At 44.7% G+C, this 10,391-nt stretch overlaps 3 non-coding genes across 3 annotated transcripts; 1 reads left to right on the forward strand and 2 right to left on the reverse strand.

The window, feature by feature from the left end:
• Positions 1-443: 443 nt before the first annotated feature.
• Positions 444-516, reverse strand: trnak-cuu (transfer RNA lysine (anticodon CUU)). Its single transcript has one exon. It is a non-coding gene; the product is annotated as a tRNA-Lys (tRNA).
• Positions 517-6,635: 6,119 nt separating this feature from the next.
• On the reverse strand, positions 6,636-6,703 carry trnas-uga (transfer RNA serine (anticodon UGA)). Its single transcript has one exon. It is a non-coding gene; the product is annotated as a tRNA-Ser (tRNA).
• An 853-nt stretch (positions 6,704-7,556) lies between these two features.
• trnae-uuc (transfer RNA glutamic acid (anticodon UUC)) lies at positions 7,557-7,629 on the forward strand. Its single transcript has one exon. It is a non-coding gene; the product is annotated as a tRNA-Glu (tRNA).
• The last annotated feature ends 2,762 nt before the right edge of the window (positions 7,630-10,391 follow it).

Below are 10,391 nucleotides of genomic sequence, written 5' to 3' on the forward strand. Positions count from 1 at the left end.
AAAGACACTGAGAAATGCAGGAAGAGACTATCAGGACACACACACAATGACACAGAGAAAAGGTGCCGATATGAAGAAACTGTTTTTTTCGGAAAATGTGTTTTCTGCTGCACACAGAGAGGCTCTGTTTGAAAATGTATATCCTGCTGTGTAACCGTGCTCTCTGCTGTGTAACTGTGCTCTCTCTGTCGGAACCGTCACTCTGCTGGTGACAGATCTTCACTGTGGTTGTGTCAAATCGTTCCCTGTTGTGGAAATTGATCCGCCTGAAGCAGAACCTTTCTACGCCATTACTACGACGAAATTTCAATTCCAGATTTGTTAAATCTTGTCACCAAGGGTTCGTTCAGACCTCTGGATTCCCAGTCCAGCGACATATTCTTGCCTTCTTGTTGTGAAGACAGTTCATTCAGCATCAATCTTTTCCGATAATGGTAAGGAAGCGCCCAACATGGGGCTCGAACCCACGACTCTGGGATTAAGAGTTCCATGCTTTACCAACTGAGCTAGCCGAGCTGGTGCTGCATTGCCCATTAAACCTCTTCTTGTGGAGAGTGGCTGCGGTGCTCATTCGGAGGGTAAGTAATGACTTGTTGGGCCGAATGGCTTTCTGCGCTGGAGAATCTACGATTCTATGAAGCAAGGAGGTTGATGCGTTCAAATGCTTCTGCTATAATGTCCACTCCTGACACCATGTAGAAATGGTCGTCTTTGAATCACTGGAAATCAAGGAGTTGTAATAAAAAAATAGTTGATTTAATAATTGAGCTGCTCCTCCTGGCTTGTTCTCTGACCGCGATCCGGGAAGAATTGCAGGAATCCAGACACGTGATCATTTTAGTTGCGTCATCACGTGACCATTCGGTCTCCACTGGTCTCCCTCGGTGCTCTAATTTCTAGATTCATCATTTTAATTTTCATCCAGACTGGGAAGTTTAGTGCTGCTGCATTTGAAAAGGAACATGAATTTCTAATATTTTTACAATGTAACTGATGTTGTTACACAAACTATTTAATCAGTGGAATTGTGCGTTTAGGGAACTCAGATTTTCGAATATCTGAAGGCTTCTTTCCAAATCGAATGGTTATTTTCCACAAGATTCAACCCCTCCTCACATAAACCCCGCGGACGCTTTGATCGCTTGAATGCAATTACTTCCTGGAGTGATTCCAGGCCGGTTTTAGAATGTATTCTATCGACCAAATTACTGTTGAATGATGCAGCTGTGATGGCCGAGTGGTCAAGTCGTTGGACTTCAAATCCAATAGCGTTTCCCCCCCCCGCAGATTCAACTGTGATTCGAAATGTTTGTTCAACTCCCCGGAAAAGCTGCCGGCTCGACAATGAATCGGAATTTCGGTTGATTGTCTGTTAACGGTATTAACATTTATCGAATTCAGTTTTTTAGAAAAACGTTCTTTTTGGAAACGAAACGAAACATAAAGATAAATGAGGAGTTCACACTCAAAGCAACAATCAATAAATAATAAAGTTTCCTGCAACGTTCGGAAGGAGAAGCAGCAACGGCAGCGAATGGAAACGTGGTTCGGTTTCATTCAGGTGAATGTATTTCTGTGTAAAAAGATCGTGGCAGAAATGGAACATTTTAAAAAAATATTTTCTTGTTCTCTTTCTGTTGTCTCTCTATATGTTTCTTTCTCTCTCCCTCACTCACTGTTTTTGTGCTTCTCCGGGGGCTGATTGGATACACAGTGAAACTCAGCCCCATCTCATCCCAACTCTTTTGGACCAATACGTCCTGGTGATGGACGGTCGTGAATCAGTAGAAGAATCGACAAACTATTCCATTCTTGCTCTGTAAGAAGTTCCATTCCTGGTTGTGAGGCGGCACTGGGATAAAGGGATCGAGAGAGAACGAGTCTGACTCTCACTCTGCAAATCATTTGGTGCGCACTTGTACAAAGTGGATGTGTCTGAGAACAGGAGAAAAGCAGATCATGGGGGTGTGATTGATTTTACTGAGCCGGACCTAGAAAAGTGAAGGAAACTTCTAAACAGCCAGCTTCTATCTGAGAGCTGGTAAGGAATTACGGCTGACATTGAGGCAGTTCATAGTGAATTCTTACAGCAGATCGAATCTTGAAGCGGTGTTGGCATATTGTTTTCGTAGAGACTGACATAGTTTCTGAAAAGATCAGTTGTGCTTGTTTTTGTTTTGTCCAGTAGTTTGGGTAATCTATTTGGAGCGGGTGCAGTTGGTCAATATCTGTGCTTCTTGCTTGCCCAGCTCACCGGGCAGCAGCAGCTCCATTCCTCGCCAAATGTGTGGACACAAACGGCAAACGCACATTATTGTATCCCCGCGGAGGTTCGAACGCCGCTCGCAGCCGCTCTGCTCCGGGATATTTACTCAGCTCCATAAACAAACCACTGGCCACACAAATGACCGGGGCTCCCTTTGCATCTCATTGATGGTTTTCACCCAATTTGGCTGTTTCGGGAATGAAAGTAAAAATTTATCGCGTCTGGTAATTAGTATTTTTAAATAAACTACACTAAACATATGAAACAATACTTAATAAATGATAATTAACGAATATTAATCAATATTTAAAAAGTGTTCTGCAACGATTGGAAGGAAAAGCCCATCCCATCAGGGCAGGATATGTTGGGAATGGACCGGAGTGAAACATTCCCAGACCATGTCCAACATGTTTCTCCTCAGTATGAAAACTCCCTGCGGAAAGACTCAAATAGACACTCATTTGATCACATCATGATAAACATCACTCACACCTTAACCATGAGGCCACTGATGAAGTCATGATGACTTCGAATTTCTCCTAAAATGCCAACTGAACCCACTGACTGGCAGAATTACATTACCCACGTGATTGGCGAAGCGCATCCACAGACCGACTTGGCGAGTGGTGCAAACTGACATCACTGCTTCTGATCAGCTCCAGAACAGAGAGATAAATGTCACATTGTCCTTTCATATTTCTAATTTATAATTGTGTGGGGAAACTGATGGGCTTTGGACGCAATTAAAAGTTGCTTCAAGTGAGATCAAATCAGCGGCTGGCTCGTTGGTCTGGGGAGACCTGTGCCACACAAAGCAACAGAGTCTGCAGATAGAGAATGAATCGAATATTCACATGTCACACCAGAGAACACGTAGGAGAACAATTCAGCAGTCAAGGGCATTGAGCCTCTGATCTCCGGGTAAGCGTTCTGCAAGGCGGCCTTCAGGACGCGCGACAAGGAAAATCGCCGAACAGAAACTTCTAGCCAAGTTCCGCATACATGAGTACGGCCTCAACCGGGACCTTGGATTCATGTCGCATTACATTTATCCCCCACCATCTGGCCTGGGCTTGCGAAATCCTACCAACTGCCCTGGTGTGAGCCAATTCACACCTCTTTAACCTGGGGTTACCCCTATCTGGTTTAGCACAGGGCTAAATCGCTGGCTTTAAAAGCCGACCGAGTCAGGTAAGAAGCATGGTTCAATTCCCGGATCAGCCTCCCCGAACAGGCGACGGAATGTGGCTTTTCACGATAGCTTAATTTGAAACCTACTTGTGACAATAAGCGATTTTCTTTTTCATTTTCATTTAATCTCTGGACCTGTAAAGACTTAATTACCTGCAAATGCTGGCATTCAAAGCATTGTCTTGCATTTTTGACATTGCCTCTATATATGTATCCGAAACATACCTCTTCATTCACCTGAGGAACGAGCAGTGCTCCGAAAGCTAGTGTTTGAAACACACCTGTTGGACTTTAACCTGGTGTTGTCAGACTTGTTACTGTGCACAGCAGGGGCTGACAGATAAAGAGTCATTCACCACCCAAATGTCGAAATGCACCTCCCCAACACACGCGCATGCCCACTGCCACTGAAAGTTTTGTCATGATTCTGATATGCAGACGTTTTAACGGAAACTAGCAAACAACATAATGATTTTATTCACTCAATAACAATATCAGAGATTGATCATTACAGATTTAGTTCAACCTTAACACAGATTTTCAGAGAATGAAAGATATTGAATGAATGACAGACTCTCATACAGTCCCAGAGACTCTCGCAAAGCGATTTAACTGAATACAAAGACAGATTGTTGCAGAAGATATGTAACAATCCGAAGAATGATTGGTATATTACAAATATGGAATGAATCTGACTCTGCCATATAGTGTCAGGGACTGAAATATGCAGCAATTGTATTTCAAAATTGATCGCACTTAGCAGGGTGGTAGTGTCAAATAACCGGATGGTGCGAATCCTCAATGTGCAAATGGGACCTTGTCGCCACAAGGACTGTGTAATGGTCACTCTGAACGTCAAGACTATGGGAGACAGAGCGCCACAGACTGACTCCTACTTTCCACAGACCACCACTGACTGAATCATGGTGAATACCAAGAGCTGAATTATGTTGTCAACACTCACATAGAAATGGCACACAGAATAAAATGGCGACATCATTGTGACGTGGCTCTTTATCTCAGAGCCACGTCACAACCAGGAATGGGACTTCTCACAGAGCCAAGAATGGAATAGGTTGTCGATTCTTCCACTGATTCAGGACCGCCCATCACCAGGACGTGTTGGTCCAAAAGAGTTGGAATGAGATGGGGCTGAGTTTCGCTGTGTATTCAGTCAGTCCTCGGAGAAGCACAAAAACAATGAGCGAGGGAGAGAGAAAGAAACAAAGAAACAGATAGAGAGGCAAAGGAAAGAGAACAAGAAAATATTTTAAAAATATGTTCGATTTCGGCCACGATCTTTTTACCCAAAAATACATTCAGCTGAATGAAACCAAACCACGTTTCCATTCGCTGCCGTTGCTGCTTCTCCTTCCAAACGTTGCAGGAAATATTAAGACCATAAGACCATAAGACATTGGAGCGGAAGTAAGGCCATTCGGCCCATCGAGTCCACTCCGCCATTCAATCATGGCTGATTTCAACTCCATTTACCCGCTCTCTCTCCATAGCCCTTAATTCCTCGAGAAATCAAGAATTTATGAACTTCTGTCTTAAAGACACTCAACGTCCCGGCCTCCACCGCCCTCTGTGGCAATGAATTCCACAGACCCACCACTCTCTGGCTGAAGAAATGTCTCCTCATCTCTGTTCTAAAGTGACTCCCTTTTATTCTAAGGCTGTGCCCCCGTGTCCTAGTCTCCCCTGCTAATGGAAACTACTTCCCTACATCCACCCTATCTAAGCCATTCATTATCTTGTAAGTTTCTATTAGATCTCCCCTCAACCTCCTAAACTCCAATGAATGTAATCCCAGGGTCCTCAGACGTTCATCGTATGTTAGGCCTACCATTCCTGGGATCATCCGTTTGAATATCCGCTGGACCCGCTCCAATGCCAGTATTAGAAAATAGTCCATGCCTCTATTGTTTTTTCCAAAGTGCAAGACGTCGCACATGCCCACGTTGAATTTCATCAGCCATTTCTTGGACCACTCTCCAAAACTGTCTAAATCTTTCTGCAGCCGCCCCACCTCCTCCATACTACCTGCCCCTCCACCTATCTTTGTATGACCGGCAAACTTAGCCAGAATGCCCCCAGTCCCGTCATCTAGATCGTTAATATATAAAGAGAACAGCTGTGGCCCCAACACTGAACCCTGCGGGAGACCACTCGTCACCGGTTGCAATTCCGAAAAAGAACCTTTAATCCCAACTCTCTGCCTTCTGCCTGACAGCCAATCGTCAATCCATGTTAGTACCTTGCCTCGAATACCATGGGCCCTTATTTTACTCAGCAGTCTCCCGTGAGGCACCTTATCAAAGGCCTTTTGGAAGTCAAGATAGATAACATCCATTGGCTCTCCTTGGTCTAACCTATTTATTATCTCTTCAAAGAACTCTAACAGGTTTGTCAGGCACGACCTCCCCTTACTAAATCCATGCTGGCTTGTCCTAATCTGACCCTGCACTTCCAAGAATTTAGAAATCTCATCCTTAACAATGGATTCTAGAATCTTGCCAACAACCGAGGTTAGGCTAATTGGCCTATAAGTTTCCATCTTTTTCCTTGTTCCCTTCTTGAACAGGGGGGTTACAACAGCGATTTTCCAATCCTCTGGGACTTTCCCGGACTCCAGTGACTTTTGAAAGATCATAATTAACGCCTCCACTATTTCTTCAGCTGTCTCCTTTAGAACTCTAGGATGTAGTCCATCTGGGCCCGCATAATTATCAATTTTTAGACCTCTTAGTTTCTATTAGATCTCCCCTCAACCTCCTAAACTCCAATGAATGTAATCCCTTTCACTATCATTCCTAATGTTACTGGCTAGCCATATGCTGTGTCATATTTTGTGGGATGGGGACTATCGTAACCTCTCCTGAGTTTTGTCTTTTCATGCTTTTTTGTATTCCTAAGCAGCTGCGCTTCCCACTGATTACTTCACCTCTTGGTTCCCTGACTTTCCCTTCCCTTATTATTTCCTGATTGCTGTTTTGGGTGTGAGTTCCTTATTCATCTGAATATTTCGTTCAGTGTCCCCCGCCCCCGAAAATGTTAAATATCTGACTGAACTTGATTAACGTTGAAACCGCTTATTTACAAACAATCGGAAAACGTATTAATTTTCGAGTCAGCGGCTTGTGCGGGGAGTAGAACAAACATTTCGAATCACAGTCGCTGCGAGCAGGATTCGAACCCCATTGGATTTCAAGTCCAACGCCTTAACCACTCGGCCATCGCAGCTGCGTTCATTGTGTCATTCATTAGTTATTTGGTCGATGGAATACATTCTAAAACCAGCCTGGAATCACTCCAGGAAGTTATTCCATTCGAGCGACCAATAGTCGGCCGGTGCAGACACGGTGGGCCGAATGGCCTCCTTCTGCACTGTAAATTCAATGATAATCTATGATTAATCTAGGAAAAAGGTTCGGCACAACATCGTGGGCCGAAGGGCCTGTTCTGTGCTGTATTTTTCTATGTTCTAATAGTGCTTATGTGAGGTGGGGTTGAAACTTCGTGGAAAATGGCCATTGGATTTGGAGAGAAGCCTTGAGAGACTCGAAAATCTCAACTCCCTAAACGCACAATTCCACTGATTAAATAGTTTGTGTAACAACATCAGTTACATTGGAAATATATTAGAAATTCAAATGGAACAGGACCACACTTCCCAGTCTGGGAGAAAATTAAAATGATGGAATCTAGAAATTACGGCACAGAAGGAGACCTGTGCAGGCCGAATAGTCACGTGATGACCTGATGACGCAACTAACATGATCACGTGTCTGGATTCGAGCAGTTCTCCCCGGATCGCGGCCAGAGCACAATCCAGGAGGGGCTGCTCAATTATTAATTTAATTATTTTTTATTACAAGACCTTGGTCGCCAGTCATTGAGAGACCAGCATTTTTACATGGTGTCAGGAGTGGGCAGTATGGCAGAAGGACTCCACCGCATCAACCTCCTTGTATCATCCAATCGTAAAATCTCCAGCGCAGGAGGAGGCCATTCGACCCAACGAGTCAACACTGACCCTCCGAATGAGCACCGCCGCTACTCTGCAAGAAGAGGTTTAATCAATAGGGCAGCACCATCCCGGCTAGCTCAGTCGGTAGAGCATGGTACTTTCAATTTCAGGATCGTGGGTTCGAGCCCCACGTTGGGCGCTTCCATATTATTCATGCTGAATTAACTGTCTTCATAATATTATGTCGCTTGACTGGGAATCCAGGGGTGTGAACTAAGCCTTGGTGACAAGATTGAATAAATCTGGAATTGAAATTTCGTCTCCGTAATGGCGCAGAAAGGTTCTGCTTCAGACGGATCGATTTCCACAACCGGGAACACATTTACACAACAGGGAATGATTTAACACAATCAAAGAACAAAGAAATGTACAGCACAGGAACAGGCCCTTCGGCCCTCCAAGCCCGTGCCGACCATGCTGCCCGACTAAACTACAATCTTCTACACTTCCTGGGTCCGTATCCCTCTATTCCCATCCTATTCATGTATTTGTCAAGATGCCCCTTAAATGTCACTATCGTCCCTGCTTCCACCACCTCCTCCGGTAGCGAGTTCCAGGCACCCACTTCTCTCTGCGTAAAAAACTTGCCTCGTGCATCTACTCTAAACGTTGCCCCTCTCACCTTAAACCTAGTAATTGACCCCTCTACCCTGGGGAAAAGCCTCTGACTATCCACTCTGTCTGTGCCCCTCATAATTTTATAGACCTCTATCAGGTCTCCCCTCAACCACCTTCGTTCCAGTGAGAACAAACCGAGTTTATTCAACCGCTCCTCATAGCTAATGCCCTCCATACCAGGCAACATTCTGGTAAATCTCTTCTGCACCCTCTCTAAAGCCTCCACATCCTTCTGGTAGTGTGGCGACCAGAATTGAACACTATACTCCAAGTGTGGCCTAACTAAGGTTCTATACAGCTGCAACATGACTTGCCAATTCTTATACTCAATGCCCCGGCCAATGAAGGCAAGCATGCCGTATGCCTTCTTGACTACCTTCTCCACCTGTGTTGCCCCTTTCAATGACCTGTAGACCTGTACTCCTAGATCTCTTTGACTTTCAATACTCTTGAGGGTTCTACCATTCACTGTATATTCCCTACCTGCATTAGACCTTCCAAAATGCATTACCTGACATTTGTCCGGATTAAACTCCATCTGCAATCTCTCCGCCCAAGTCTCCAAACAATCTAAATCCTGCTGTATCCTCTGACAGTCCTCATCGCTATCCGCAATTCCACCAACCTTTGTGTCGTCTGCAAACTTACTCAACAGACCAGTTACATTTTCCTCCAAATCATTTATATATACTACAAAGAGCAAAGGTCCCAGCACTGATCCCTGTGGAACACCACTGGTCACAGCCCTCCAATTAGTGCAGTGCAGTGCAGATTTGTCACCGGCAGAGTCATTGTTCCACGACAGAGAGAACAGTCACACAGCAGAGAGCTCAGTTACACGGCTGAGAGCTCAGTTACACATCAGAGAGCACGGTTACACAGCAGGATATACATTTACAAACAGGGCCTCTCTGTGTGCAGCAGAAAACACATTTTCCTAAATACCCAATTTCTCCATCTCAGTATCTTGCTGGTTTGCACTGAACCTTTTCTGTGTGTCACTGTGTGTATCCTGATAGTCTCTTTCTGTGTGACTTTCTCTATCTCTTACAGCCATGCGGATGTTACGTATTCATCTCACGTTTCCCAAACAAGAATTGTGATTGATAAATACAGAAAGATTTCCACACTGACATTCAGTACCAATGTCTGATAGAGACTGAATCCCACCCTCACATACAGTACCAGACATTGACTGAGAGGGAAACCGAGAATGGGAGGCAATGTCATACTGGACTCGGAACTGTAACTTTCTCTCTCCACAGATGTTGCCAGACCAGCCGAGTTATCCAACATGTTATATTTCTCTTTCAGGATTTTATGAAGAATCTCCATAGCGGCATTGCCCTTGTGCTCGACGCTTCTATTTATAAAGATTGGTCCCGGATGTCTATTGTTCTGTTCGCAGCGGAGGCCAACAAACCAGAAAGAACCAAATTGACCCAATGACCCCGATAAGAAAAGCAAGGGACAAAAAAGAGTTTCTTTCGATTTTACTTTAACAACCAAACCAAATTGAACAGGAATTAAAAAGCCCATTGAGTTGATAAAATAAATTTTGCTTGGGAGGTAATGGTAAAATGGTGTCAGCGGCACGCTGACCACCGGCTGGCTCGTTGGTCTAGTGGTATGATTCTCGGTTAGGATCTTCTGCTGCCATAAAATGAGAGAGATCCCGGGTTCAGATTGCGGACTGTGCAAATAACTTTTTAAAATCTGTACGATCGATATGGTGCCATTGACTGAACTCGGGAGTAGTTTGGAGGAAAGGGAGGGAGGGAGCGAGGGTCATGTTTAGAGCTTAACCACTTCTTCACGCCAGTTCTTCAGCTGCCAACAGTACAGTCGAGGTGACCCAGTTGACCTCTTCCAGAATCCTCCTCTGCCGCTTCCACTGGATGAATTTCCTCATGTTTGTCCACTGGAGGGGTTCTTCGGCTACTTGTCTGTGAAAGCAGCACCGGAAGCAGCTGTGGAGACAGATTCCAATCTCCAGGATGCAACTCTCCAATTGGATACTTCACTTTGATCAGATCTTACACTCTCGTTTAGAGAATCATTGAATAGTTACAGATCAGGCGAAATCCATTTTGCCCACCGTGTCCACGTTGGTCGCCGAGAGCTGGCGGTAAACCCGTGATAAAAACAGAAAATGCTGGAAAATCCCAGTAGTCCTGGCAGCATCTGTACAGAGGGAAACAGTGTATGAGAAGCAGGGTCATACTTGACTCGGAACTGTAACTCTCTTTCTCTCTCCACAGATGTTGCCAGACCAGCCGAGTA

The sequence above is a fragment of the Scyliorhinus torazame genome, unplaced genomic scaffold, assembly GCF_047496885.1.
Source record: "Scyliorhinus torazame isolate Kashiwa2021f unplaced genomic scaffold, sScyTor2.1 scaffold_485, whole genome shotgun sequence".
NCBI lineage: Eukaryota > Metazoa > Chordata > Chondrichthyes > Carcharhiniformes > Scyliorhinidae > Scyliorhinus > Scyliorhinus torazame.